The sequence below is a fragment of the Hordeum vulgare genome, chromosome 6H, assembly GCF_904849725.1.
Source record: "Hordeum vulgare subsp. vulgare chromosome 6H, MorexV3_pseudomolecules_assembly, whole genome shotgun sequence".
Lineage (NCBI taxonomy): Eukaryota > Viridiplantae > Streptophyta > Magnoliopsida > Poales > Poaceae > Hordeum > Hordeum vulgare.
Window position 1 is genome coordinate 380,402,515 of NC_058523.1, and position 14,692 is coordinate 380,417,206.

The following is a 14,692-nucleotide window of genomic DNA, read 5'->3' on the forward strand; positions in this document are numbered from 1 at the left end:
CCCATGCCATCAAGCCTACACCGACAGGCATTCTGACTCGGAAGTGTCCTAGTTCGTAGTGGTGTCACCGAAGACATACTCATCTCCAAACTCCGGTCCTCCCATGTCTGGTCAATAACATAACCAGTGGCAAGCCAATGAGTACTTTGAATGTACTCGCAAACAGCCCATGATATGAATAATGAAAGTGAAGGATAACAATATCATGCATTACTAGTATAACTCATTTGGGTAGAATGATCATGAATTTGCATCAAGTTAAAGAATTACTCTTGAAGAACAGGTTACAGATATCAACATATCTATTGAGGGATGAACCATCCGGGTTCACCCTGTATGCCAAGTCATCGAACTTGGTCATATCCTCAATGTATCAGTTGAGGTCTAAACCATCCGGGTTCACCCTATATGCAAGTCATCGAACTTGGTCATATTATTACTTTCATAACAACACCTTTTTCCAACACCACACACACTCACTCACGCACACTCGGTTTATGCGGAAATATCAGGACGTAGTTTAAGCAGGATTACCCAACTGTCCTTGACCGTGGACACGGCTATTTGAATAGTTTACACTCTGCAGAGGTAGTACGCTGGACCCACGAGATCCAGGAAACTTCCGTGTCATGCACGACTCGCGGTATTTCACATACCCGAGGTAAGTACCCGATAAATGACTTTCCCCTAACGATACAAGACAAAGAGGTCCACTCGATTGGTACCCAGCCCACATGTCGTACATCTTACGAGAACCAACTCTGGACAGAACCGACCATATGGGGACCAGCGGTGTGACTGGAACTCATAAAAATGGCATAGTCGTCCTACCCGGCACGACCCCATCACGAGAGTGACTACAATCACTCCCGCCACTAGTAATGTGGCTCTTTGCTAGCACCGACCAGAGTAATTAACATAGCCCCGTCCCATAAGGGGTAATGTGGTCGTACTGGTAAGGTTGGGATGGTCGACACATCATAAATCTAATCCCATTTCCGAAACCTTACTCACACAAATACCGGGTGCATCACTTCACCAAAAGTGACCACCTAACTTATCATCACCCTCGGGCATTACTGGCACCCGACGGGGTGTTCATAAACTCTTGCTTTATGACAACATCATGCTCATGAATAATACTACTTCTATATTTACTTGTCAACATGGTATTAGCATGACCCTCAGGGGGTAGGGTCAAGCTCAATGCATGTGCTCTGGGGGAGCCTTCGGTAAAATCATAACAAATGACTACCGGCACTTATGATCATATGCAACGGGAATACTTGCTAATTTAACATGCAAGGTAACATATTCTCAGTCATGGTCAAAGGGCTGCTTGCCTTGGTCAGCTAAGTATCCGGGGTCTTCGAGGTCTTCCGCTCTGATTCCCTCGTCACACGGGTTTTCTGTCGTCAATAAAGCAATAAATAAGAAATAGCTCACACAGAAACAGTCCACAAAGTCATTTTAAAAATATTCCCTATTACTGATAAATCTAAGCCATCATTTAAAAAAATATTTGCCATAATTTCCCTTGAAGGAATATTTTTTTAAACAACCAAGCAGAAGCAAATATATTCCATTTTAACCCTTTTTAATATTGTAAAATATATTAGTTGCTGGAAAAATTCATCTAAGCATATCATTAAATACTACACATTTTTAGAAGAATTACAGTGGAAGAATTATATTTTTACACTGGTTAAATGTTTTTATAAATATCTTAGGACCCCAGGTTTTAAAAATAAAAGAAAAACAGGCCAGCTCCTGGCCTGGCTCGGCCCAGAGCTGGGTTGGCCCATGGCCAGCCGACGGCTAGCCCAGGCGCGCGCGCCGTCAGGTTTGAACCTGACGCGCGGGGCCCTGCGGTCAGCCACCGAGGCCAGCGCGGGGGAGGAGGCTGGGACACCGACAGGTGGGGCACACGTGTCGGGGTCGTCTCCTACCTCTAGCCAGAGAGGAGGAGGAGGACGCCGACGAGGCTGACGACGTGTTGATGCCCTAAGGAACACGGGAATGGGTCCGCCTGACCGTCGCCTACCTGCAGGTGGTCGAAACAACGACGGGGAGGCAGGGGTTCGCCGGCGACAAGGAGGCCGTGGCGGATGGGTTTCGGGAAGTGGTCGAGGGGGTGGCTAGAGACACGGAAAAGCTCGGGTGAGTTAGGGGAAAGCTTCCCGGGGTTAAGGGGGTCAGTTTGGTGCCTCGAGGGGCGCAGGAGCCGTCGTGTTGCCGGAGATCGACCGGAGCTCCGAGGCGGAGGGGCCTCAGTCGATCTCGAGTACCGGGGCTCTGCTGGGTTGCTGGGGTGGCTAGGGGGATGCTAGTGGATGCGGCGGAGCTATCTGAGGGGTGCTGGAGCGACGGGGGGGTCTATTTATAGGCCCGCGACGGTGAACAGACTCGGGAACGCCGGTGACTCACCGTGGCGCGCATGGGGGTGCAGAGAGACGTTGGGGTTGAAACCACGGTCTCAGGACGTGGTATTGGACTGCCTGAACCGTCTTCTGCAGAGAGAGACAGAGAGGAGAGCCGTGCATTCGTGGCTGCGCAAGCTTGGCCGAATCTGGAGCGTGCGGGCACGCATCGTGCGAGCTCTAGAGCAAGAGAGGAGGGGCCCTGAGGCTTCCCCGACATAGAGGGGCTGTCAGGGAGGAGGTTGGACATCTTGGGGGAGGCTGGAACTGGCCAAGAGCGTCGCCCCCTCCTCGGTGACTCCCTGTAGCACGCCCAGAGTGTAGTTTTGGCACGCCACGGCATGCTGGTGCGCGCTGAGGCACTTTGGACGTGTCTAGCATGTCCTGGCACTTGCTGGGGGTGTGGCTAGCCGTTTGGTTTTAGTGGGAGCTTCGGCTGGTCAAAGGAGGCAAGAAATACTGGTGCTTTCAGTCATGAACTGAGGTCTAAATTGGGGTTTTTGGCCTTTCCACTTTGAACCTGTGAGGGGCCAGTTGACTGGGGTTAGATACAGGTGTTGGCTGCTTAATCTAAGAGTTTGAAGCAAAGGAGTTTGGTTTAGCTATAGCTAAGGTGGCTTTTTCCTATCTGTTAGAAGGTGTTCGACAGTGGTCTCAGGGGGTTGCACCCCACCACTGGTGCTGAGACTTAACAGGTTTGGTTTTGGTGATAAACCATGGAGTTCCACCAAATTTGAGCTCAAATGGACAAGTTTAGCTTTGTAAACTTGAAATCACTCCAATATGACCAGATATGTTCCTTCCAAAGGGAGTGTGGGCAAACTAAGTCCCACAAATCCCATTTTTTGTGTAGAACCCTCATTTGAGGTATTAGGCACTCCTACAAAGTTTTAGCCTTATTGGACAAACTTTGCTATGTAGAGTTGCTCTAACTTGATTCTGGACAGACAGGGTTTTTGGGTTATTTGGGGTCCTTATCCACCTTTGATCAAGGTGAAACTTTATGTGGACACCAAACAAGGATTTGGGACATCACTGGAATTTTCTAGGAATTTATTGAGAATATTTCCTTTGGAAATATCTCAAAATGCCAAAACAGACAGAAATAGCTTTTATAGTTTTAATCAATAAATATAATATAAAATGTGGTTTAAAATCCTATGTATGGAAAATATATGTCCTTCTGATCATCTCTAAATTTAATCTGATTTTTCCAGAGCAGAAAAGTATTTTTCCATGTTGGAATACCAATTCTAACCTTAGAAATGGACAGGTTATTTAATTAGGAAAATACTCACAAAAATAATTATTTTTGTGGTTTTGAAATATAAGGATAGGTAAAAATCAGATTACCAAATTTGAGTAGTAGCACTGCTTGCTATCAAGGACATGTAGTGCAACTTAAGGTGGTTTTACTATGGTTATCAAAGGTTTTTGGAAATCAGTAAAATACGAAAAAGGAATTTAGGGTTTTGAAACCTCACATGATCAAGCATACAAGCATACAATGTCAATCATGGCACTCACAATAATAGTTTTGAAAAAGTTTTAACAAGCTTAGAATTTTACAACACAAACAGGTGATAGCAAAAACAGGGTGTGACACACCTATCCCCCTTACAAGAATCTCCTCCCCGAGATTCCTAAGCTAGGTGCTAAAAAGGTCTCAAAATTCAGATCGGAGATAGTCTTCATGTTCCCACGTAGCTTCGGCTTCAGTGTGGGTGCTCCATTGAACCTTGAAATACTTGATGGTCCGGCTTCGAGTGCATCGCTTTGCTTCATCCAAAATGCGGATTGGCCTCTCACGGTAGGTGAGATCAGACTGAAGGTCAATGCTCTGGTGATCAATGTCCTTATAAGGATCGGAACGACTTGGCGTCTGGAGACACTTCCGAAGCTGTGACACGTGGAAAACGTTGTGCACACCCGAAAGTTCTGGAGGTAATTCCAGCTGATAAGTGACCTCTCTACGCCTTGCCGTGATCTTGAATGGCCCAATGAACCTTGGAGCGAGCTTCCCCATAATGTGGAAACGCTTGGTTCCCTTGTGAGGTGTGACACGGAGGTAAACCAGATCTCCGGGAATGAACTCCACATTCCTGCGGCGAGAGTCCGCATAACTCTTTTGTCGCGACTTGGCTACCTTCAGATTTTTGGGACTAGTTGCACCTTCTCTTCTGCCCGGTGCAAAACTTCTGGTCCGAAAATCAGCCCGTCTCCGGTTTCTGACTAGTTGAGCGGGGTGCGGCATTTCCGTCCCAACAACACTTCGAACGGGGCCATCTGGAGACTAGACTGGTAGCTGTTGTTGTATGAAAACACAGGGAACGTCACACAGTCTTCCCATTTGGCTCCATGCGCTAGGACACATCGCGGAGCATATCTTCGAGTATATGATTCACCCTTTCCGTGTGTCCTCCCGTGTGCCTGTGGAAGGCGGTACTGAAAGACAGCTTGGTACCGAGGGCTTCTTGAAGTTTCCTCCAAAACCTCGAGGTGAACTGTGTGCCTCGGTCAGCTACAATCTCCTTGGGAACTCCATGAAGGCTTACTATGCGCTCGATATAGAGACTAGCCAACTTATTCCTGTCATAAGTGGTGTTGACAGGGATGAAATGGGCTACTTTGGTCAAATGGTCGACAACAACCCATATCGAGTTATGGCACTTTCTAGACCTTGGTAGACCGGTAATGAAATCCATCCCTACCTTGTCCCACTTCCACTCCGGCACCTGGAGAGGTTGTAGCAGTCCTGCGGGTCGCTGATGCTCGGCCTTGACTTGCTGACACACATCGCACTTGGCCACATACGACGTGATTTCCCTCTTCATGCCGTGCCACCAGAATCTTTCTCGGAGATCTTGATACATCTTGGTACCACCGGGGTGAATGGAGTAGGGTGTATCGTGATCTTCCCGTAGGATGAGTTCCTTGAGTTCGGCCTTGTTGGGTACGCATAAACGTTTCCCAAACCACACCACTCCTTGATCATCCTCCAAGAATCTCGGGGCCTTGCCTTCTGGAATCTTCTTCTTGATACCTTCGATGCTGTTGTGACCCTTCTGGGCCTCCTTGATGTCATCTTCCAGCGTTGGTCTGACTTCAAGATTATCCAGGAATCCTGGCTCCACCAGTTCCAATCCAAAGTTCTCCAATTCTTCGTATAAGGCGGGCTGCCTTTTCTTAAGCATAACATTTAAGGTGCTGGCCTTCCGACTCAAGGCATCGGCCACTACATTTGCCTTACCGGGGTAATATTGAATGCTGAGGTCGTAGTCTTTGATCAACTCCAGCCATCTTCGTTGCCTCATATTCAATTCCCTTTGGGTGAAAATATACTTCAGACTCTTGTGGACAGTGTATATTTCACATCGCTTCCCCAGAAGGTAGAGTCGCCATGTTTTCAGGGCATGCACTACTGCTGCCAACTCGAGATCATGGGTGGCATAATTCTCCTCATGCGGGCGCAGTTGCCGCGACAAGTATGCCACGACTCTGCCATCCTGCATTAGAACCCCATCTAGCCCGGTCCTGGAGGCATCGCAGTATATCATGAACTCCTTGCTGATATCTGGAGTGGCCAATACCGGGGCAGTGGTTAGCCTCTTCTTCAACTCTTGGAAGCTTGCCTCACATTCTGGCATCCATTCGAACTTCTTGCCTTTCTTCAAGAGCTGAGTCATAGGTCGCGCGATGCGGGAGAATCCTTCCACGAACTTGCCGTAGTACCCTACGAGTCCGAGGAATCTCCTGACTTCCTTCACGTCGATTGGCGATTCCCAGTTGGTTACCGTGGTAATCTTAGAGGGATCAACTGCCAATACACTTGCTGTCATGATATGACCTAGGAATCCAACTTTGTTCAGCCAAAACTAGCATTTGCTGAACTTGGCATACAGTTGGTGCTCCCGAAGCTTCTCCAATACAAACCTCAAGTGTTGCTCATGCTCTTCTTCAAACTTGGAAAATATTAATATGTCGTCAATGAATACGACGACAAACTTGTCCAAATATTCCATGAAGACCTTATTCATGTGTTACATGAAGTAAGTTGGGGCATTTGTCAATCCGAAGGACATGACAGTGCATTCGTACACACCGTACCGGGTCATGAATGTCGTCTCCGGAATGTCATCGGGTCGAATCTTCAGTTGGTAATATCTAGATCGGAGGTCGATCTTGGAGAATACCTTTGCTCCATTAAGCTGGTCGAACAAGTCTTCAATCTTGGGGAGTGGATACTTGTTCTTGATCGTGACCTCATTGAGTGAACGGTAATCAACGCATAGTAGGATTGTCCCATCCTTCTTGGACACGAAGAGAACAGGTGATCCCCAAGGTGACGCACTTGGACGAATAAACCCTTTCCTGAGTTGCTCATCAAGTTGCTTCTTCAACTCAGCTAGCTCTTAGGATCCCATCCTATAAGGCTTCTTATAGATAGGCCTTGATCCGGGCATGAGTTCGATGATGAACTCGATGTCTCGCTCAGGAGGCATCCCTGGTAGCTCATCAGGAAAGACATCCATGTACTCACAGACTATCGACACTCGGTCGAGTCCTTCCTCTGATAGGCTGTTAACTCGTGGCACTCGAGTGGAAATTGGCTCAGAGACATACTTGACTTTGACCCCTTTGTCACTTGTCATGGTAATGGCCCTGTTAGCACAGTCCAAGATACTCTGATGCTTGGCCACCAGTCCATACCGAGGATTACTTCTAGGCCTTGCGACTTAAGCACAATGAGATCCGCTGAGAAGCTCGTCCCATTGATAACTATCCCAACCTTTCTACAGCCTAGGTTGGTTCTCAAAACTGCTCCCGGGGTTTGAATTGTCATATGCCCATGAAGCAAGGTAGGTTCTAATCCACACTTTTCTGCAAACTTTTGCGTAACAAAGGAATGTGAAGCACCACAATCAAACAATAATGTTGCTGGGGTAGAGTTGACGAGGAACGTACCCAAAATGCAGTACGGGTCTTCCCGTGCCTCTTCGGCGGAAATATGATTAATCCGCCCCTTGCTGTGATACTGCTGATTGCGGGGAGCCTCGTTCCTGCCTGGTGCTCCTTGGCCTGGATTTGGCGCATTGGGGCGCGGAACATCGGGTTTCTTATTGGGGCACTTCCTGGAATAGTGCCCTGGTTGTCCACACCCGAAACAGGTAACTTGCGCTGGAAGGTTGGTCTTGCTCCCACCGCTGTTTGGCGAAGTGCTTGCTGGCTTGACGCTGACTTGCTGAGGTTGGTAATTCTCACGAAATGTTGGGTGCTTGTAGTGCTGCTGCTGATAGTTGGGTCTTGCTGGGGCTGACTGCCATGGTCGTGGTTTTGAGTTGATCGGTCCTCCACTTCTTATTAGCTTGCACTTACGGGTGTCGCCCATTGCCCGACGCTTGTCTTACAACATAAGAGCCTTATTAACCAGGTCACTGAAGGTCCAACATTCACAAACAACCAATTGATACTGGAGTGATTGCTGCAGTCCTTCCATAAAGCGTTCCACTTTGGCAGCCTCAGTGCTGACATCTTCAGGTGCATACTGATGTCTACTATGCAACCTTCTCCTTGTAGACGTTGTTGGGCCTCCAAGTGCAGAGGGTTGTAGGACAGTAGCAATTTTCCCTCAAGTGGGGACCTAAGGTTTATCAATCCCCGGGAGGCATAGGATGAAGATGGTCTCTCTCAAGCAACCCTGCAACCAAATAACAAAGAGTCTCTTGTGTCCCCAACACACCTAATACAATGGTAAGTTGTATAGGTGCACTAGTTCGGCGAAGAGATGGTGATACAAGTGCAAAATGGATGGTAGATATAGGTTTTTGTAATCCGAAATTGCAAAAACAGCAAGGTAACAAATGGTAAAAGTGAGCACGAACGGTATTGCAATGCGTGGAAACAAGGCCTTGGGTTCATACTTTCACTAGTGAAGTTCTCTCAACAATGATAACATAATTGGATCATATAACTAGCCCTCAACATGCAACAAAGAGTCACTCCAAAGTCACTAATAGCGGGGAACAAACGGAGAGATTATTGTCGGGTACGAAACCACCACAAAGTTATTCTTTCTGATCGATCTATTGAAGAGTCCGTAGTAAAATAACACGAAGCTATTCTTTCCGTTCGATCCATCATAGAGTTCATACTAGAATAACACCTTAAGATACATATCAACCAAGACCCTAATGTCACCTAGATACTCCATTGTCACCTCAAGTATCCGTGGGCATGATTATATGATATGCATCACATAATCTCAGAATCATCTATTCAACCAACACATAGAACTTTAAAGAGTGCCCCAAAGTTTCTACCGGAGAGTCAAAACGTGTGCCAACCCCTATGCATAGGTTCCCAATGTCACGAACCCGCAAGTTGATCACCAAAACATACATCGAGTACTCACATGCATCAAACGTGTGCCAACCCATATGCATAGGTTCCCAATGTCACAAACCCGCAAGTTGATCACAGCAGATAGACACGTGCAAGACATACATCAAGTGTTCTCAAAGACTCAATCCGATAAGATAACTCCAAAGGGGAAACTCAATTCATTACAAGAGGGAGAGGGGGAAGAACATCATAATATCCAACTATAGTAGCAAAGCCCATGGTACATCAAGATCAAGACATCTCAAGAACACGAGAGAGAGAGATCAAACACATAGCTACTAGTACATACCCTCAGCCCCGAGGCAGAACTATTCCCTCCTCGTCATGGAGATTGCCGGGATGATGAAGATGGCCACCGGAGATGGATTCCCCTCCGGCAGGGTGCCAGAACGGGCTCCAGATTGGTTTTTGGTGGCTACAGAGGCTTGCGGCGGTGGAACTCCCGATCTAGGTTTCTTTTTGGGGGTTTCTGAATTTATAGGAATTTATGGCGGTGAAATTACGTCGGTTGGGCCCACGAGGAGGTCACAAGCCTGCCCTGCACCACCTAGGGGGCTGGTGGCGGCGTCAGGGCTTGTGACTCCCTCGTGGCTCTTCTGGCCTTCTTCCAAAGCTTCGGGGGTCTCTTTTGGTCCAAAAAATCATCGTAAAGTTTCATTCCATTTGGACTCCGTCTGAAAATGGGCGAAAAACACGGAAAAAACAGAAACTGGCACTTGGCACTGAGTTAATAGGTTAGTCCCAAAAAACATATAAAATAGCATATTCATGCATATAAAACATCCAAAGTTGACAAGATAATAGCATGGAACCATCAAAAATTATAGATACGTTTGAGACATATCACATACCTTGATAGAAGGTTGAACTTGTGTAAATACTCCTTGACTGATCCACTGCCTTCCCTTAAGGCTCAGAATTCCCGCTTCTTAATGGTCATCATTCCCGGAGGACTGTGAGCGGCGCGGAATCCATCCTTGAACACGGCCCAAGTGATGACTTGCCCGGCTCGCATGATCTGAAATCCATCCCACCAGGCTCTGGATGTGCCTCCGAGACAGTGGGTTGCATAGAGAACTTTCTCGTTGTCGTCAGTCCACTTGACCAACGCGAGAAGGTCTTCGATAGTGCGGATCCAGTCATCAGCATCCAAGGGCTCAGTCGTCTCCGTGAATATGGGAGGCGTAGTCCGCATGAACTCAGAGAGAGTTGAGCGACCGTTGCCATTCCCGTTCTACGGCGGGTGGTTCACCAAAGTTTGAGGCAGTTGCTGGATGGCGGCATTGTTGGCTTGACGCTCCTCCCGAAGAGCTTGAAGGAACTGAGCCATCGTCAAGCTTTCACGAGGAGGCGGCGACGGAGGAACATCGTCTTGCTGCACATGGTGATCTCCAGCTTGAGCTTCCCCTCCGGTTCCCTGCTGCTGCCCTGAAGAGGCAGAGCCGGGGTTGCCAAAAGTGTTGTTGCGAGTTGCATTCACCATCCTATCAGGGGAGTAGACAGGTCAAATTCTGCTGAACCGGTTGCACTCGAAAGGGATGACGTTCTAGTAAAGAGGGGGTCTTGGTGTGTGCTAGTGTGCAAGGTTTTATGACAAAGGTTTTTGAAAAGAACTACTTCATTAATTTAAAAGCAAGCGATGCAATCGCTCACAAGCTGCTCAAGGCAGAATGCGACTTGCATCCAACAGGTTCACACAACATCCGGGTCATAAAATCCTGATACAAGGACTCCTACGTTCGGTACATCCTACGCTGCTACGCGATCGACTGCGCGGTCTCATAAGCCGGATCTGTGGGATCTTCGTCTTCATCTTCATCTCTGTCTTCATCTTCATTAGTGCTTCCTTTCCTCGAAGGGGTAGGGGAAGGAAGTAAACCATCTCGATGTCTCTTGGTTGGTGAGGTAGCGAAAAGCTCAGTGTACTCTTCTGCGGTTAAGCGTCGAGTCTGAAGAGGAACTGCCTGAAGCGGGGGTATTCCTCCTCGGAAAGCAAAGCCAGGTGATATCACAGGTGCTCCTTTTTTCTTCACCTTGCGGTTCTTCATCTTCTCCATACGGAGTAGGTCCTTAACTTGGTGCAGCTCTTGGCGAATCCTAGTTGACTCCTTGATCAAAAGATGCGTCAAGGTGTCTGAGGAGAGGCTGAAGTAGGTCTGAAACCTTAATGGCATCCCATCCTCAGATGAGGGGTTGAGTGTCCAGCTTCCGTCTATCTTATCCTTAACAAAAGGTAAGTCACGAGTAGCGGGTTCGTTTGCCATCTCAGGAAGGATGTCGCGGAGTTGCACGAGTGCCTCTCGTGCTGCAGTCTCCATGGCCAACGTCAGATCCTCCATTTGTGGCCCTTCAAAGAACCGGCTAGTTGGGCAGTCATTAGCCTTCACTATCACGTCCACCTGATACTCCTTGGTGTCGGTGTTGACCCAGTGTTCGTGGTAGAGAAAGACAGGCGTGCGACGCACTTGACACTTCTCGAGGCTATCACTCAAAAGCAGAGGAAAGCCCGTTTCCAGAAGCGTCTCGGGTACAGCGGCCATCTACAAGGTATAGAGGAGAGGGTTAGAAATATGTAGTGGGTGCGGTTCTCGGGTCAAACTATGTGCACTAATGGTCCGGCTATCGCCCATGCTACCTAAGGCTTCCAATAGTCAGGATGGCTCTGATACCAGCTCTGTGGGGACCCCGACTTACTAGTCGAGAATCGCCGTGCTCAGTGATCCCAGAGATCAATGCTCACCGAACATAGATACTGAATAAAGAGTCTTACATCCAAGTTCCGATTATTACAACACGTGACCGAAGGGTCAAGTTCACAAGACAGGGCCTAAGGCCAAATCACACGGATACACTAATAGCGGAAAACAAAGGGGCTAAGCGGGTGCCCATGCCATCAAGCCTACACCGACAGGCATTCTGACTCGGAAGCATCCTAGTTCGCAGGGGTGTCACCGAAGACGTACTTATCTCCAAACTCCGGTCCTCCCATGTCTGGTCAATAACATAACCAGTGGCAAGCCAATGAGTACTTTGAATGTACTCGCAAACAGCCCATGATATGAATAATGAAAGTGAAGGATAACAATATCATGCATTACTAGTATAACTCATTTGGGTAGAATGATCATGAATATGCATCAAGTTAAAGAATTACTCATGAAGAACAGGTTACAGATATCAACATATCTATTGAGGGCTGAACCATCCGGGTTCACCCTATTTGCCAAGTCATCGAACTTGGTCATATCCTCAATGTATCAGTTGAGGGCTAAACCATCCGGGTTCACCCTATATGCCAAGTCATCGAACTTGGTCATATTATTACTTTCATAACAACACCTTTTTCCAACAGCACACACACTCACTCACACACACTCGGTTTATGCGGAAATATCAGGACGTAGTTTAAGCAGGATTACCCAACTGTCCTTGACCGTGGACACGGCTATTCGAATAGTTTACACTCTGCACAGGTAGTACGCTAGACCCACGAGATCCGGGAAACTTTCGTGTCATCCATGACTCGCGCTATTTCACATACCCGAGGTAAGCACCCGATCAATGCCTTTCCCCTGACGACACTAGACAAAGAGGTCCACTCGATTGGTACCCAACCCACATGTCGTACGTCTTACGAGCACCAACTCTGGACAGTACCGACCATGCGGGGACCAACGGTGTGACTGGAACTCGTAAAAATGGCATAGTTGTCCTACCCGGCACGATCCCATCACGAGAGTGACTACATTCACTCCCGCAACTAGTAATGTGGCTCTTTGCTAACACCGACCAGAGTAATTAACATAGCCCCGACCCATAAGGGGTAACGTGGTCGTACTCGTAAGGTTGGGACGGTCGACACATCATAAATCTAATCCCATTTCCCAAACCTTACTCACACAAATACCGGGTTCATCACTTCACCAAAAGTGACCACCTAAATCATCATCACCCTCGGGCATTAGTGGCACCCCACGGGGTTTTCATAAACTCTTTCTTTATGACAACATCATGCTCATGAATAATACTACTTCTATCTTTACTTGTCAACATGGTATTAGCATGACCTTGAGGGGGTAGGGTCAAGCTCAATGCATGTGCTCCGGGGGAGCCTTCGGTAAAATCATAACAAATGACTACCGACACTTATGATCATATGCAACGGGAATACTTGCTAATTTAACATACAAGGTAACATATGCTCAGTCATGGTCAAAGGGTTGCTTGCCTTGGTCAGCTAAGTATCCGGGGTCTTCGAGGTCTTCCACTCTGATTCCCTCGTCACACGGGTTTTCTATCGTTGATAAAGCAATAAATAAGAAATAGCTCACACAAAAACAGTCCACAAAGTCATTTTAAAAATGTTCCCTATTACTGATAAATCTAAGCCATCATTTAAAAAAATATTTGCCATAAGTTCCCTTGAAGGAATATTTTTTTAAACAACCAAGCAGAAGGAAAACTATTCCATTTTAACCCTTTTTAATATTGTAAAATAGATTAGTTGCTGGAAAAAATCATCTAAGCATATCATTAAATACTACACATTTTTAAAAGAATAACAGTGGAAGAATTATATTTTTACACTGGTTAAATGTTTTTATAAAAATCTTAGAAACCCAGGTTTTAAAAATAAAAGAAAAATAGGCGAGCTCTAGGCCTGGCTTGGCCCAGAGCTGGGCTGGCCCATGGCCAGCCGACGGCCTGCCCAGGCGCGCGCGCCGTGAGGTTTGAACCTGATGCGCGGGGCCTTGCGGTCAGCGACCGAGGCCAGCGCGGGGGAGGAGGCTGGGCCACCGACAAGTGGGGCACACCTGTCGGGGTCGTCTCCTACCTCGAGCCAGAGAGGAGGAGGAGGACACCAACGAGGGTGCCGACATGCTCATGCTCTAAGGAACACGGGAATGGGTCCGCCTGACCGTCGCCTACCTGCAGGTGGTTGAAACAACGACTGGGAGGCAGGGGTTCACCGGCGACGAGGAGTCCATGGCAGAGGGGTTTCGAGAAGTTGTCGAGGGGGTGGCTAGAGACACGGAAAAGCTCAGGTGAGTTAGGGGAAAGCTTCCTGGGGTCAAGGGGGTCAGTTTGGTGGGTTGAGGGGCGCACGAGCCGTCGTGTAGCCGGAGATCGACCGGAGCTCGGAGGCGGAGGGGCCTCGGTCGATCTCGAGTACCGAGGCTCTGCTGGGTTGCTGGGGTGGCTAGGGGGATGCTAGTGGATGCGGTGAAGCTATCTGAGGGGTGCTGGAGTGAGGGGGAGGGCTATTTATAGGACCGTGACGGTGAGCAGACTCGGGAGCGCCGGTGACTCACCGTGGCGCGCATGGGGGTGCAGAGAGACGTTGGGGTTTAAACCACGGCCTCAGACGTGGTATTGGACAGCCCGAACCGTCTGCTGCAGAGAGAGGGAGAGGAGACTGTGCATTCGTGTCCGCGCAAGCTTGGCCGAGTCTGGAGCGCGCGGGCACGCGTCGCGCGAGCTCTAGCGCGGGAGAGGAGGGGCCCTGAGGCTTTCCCGACGCAAAGGGGCTGTCGGGGAGAAGGTTGGACATCTCGGGGGAGGCTGGAACTGGCCGAGGGTGTCCCCCCACCTCGGTGACTCCCAGAGCGCAGTTTTGGCATGCCACGGCATGCTGGTGCGCTCTGACGCACTTTGGACGTGTCTAGCACTTCCTGGGGGTGTGGCTAGTCGTTTGGTTTTAGTGGGAGCTTCGGCTGGTCAAAGGAGGCAAGAAATACTGGTGCTGTCAGTCATGAACTGAGGTCTAAATTGGGGTTTTTGGCCTTTCCACTTTGAACCAGTGAGGGGCCAATTGACTGGGGTTAGATACAGGTGTTGGCTGCTTAATCTAAGAGTTTGAAGCAAAGGAC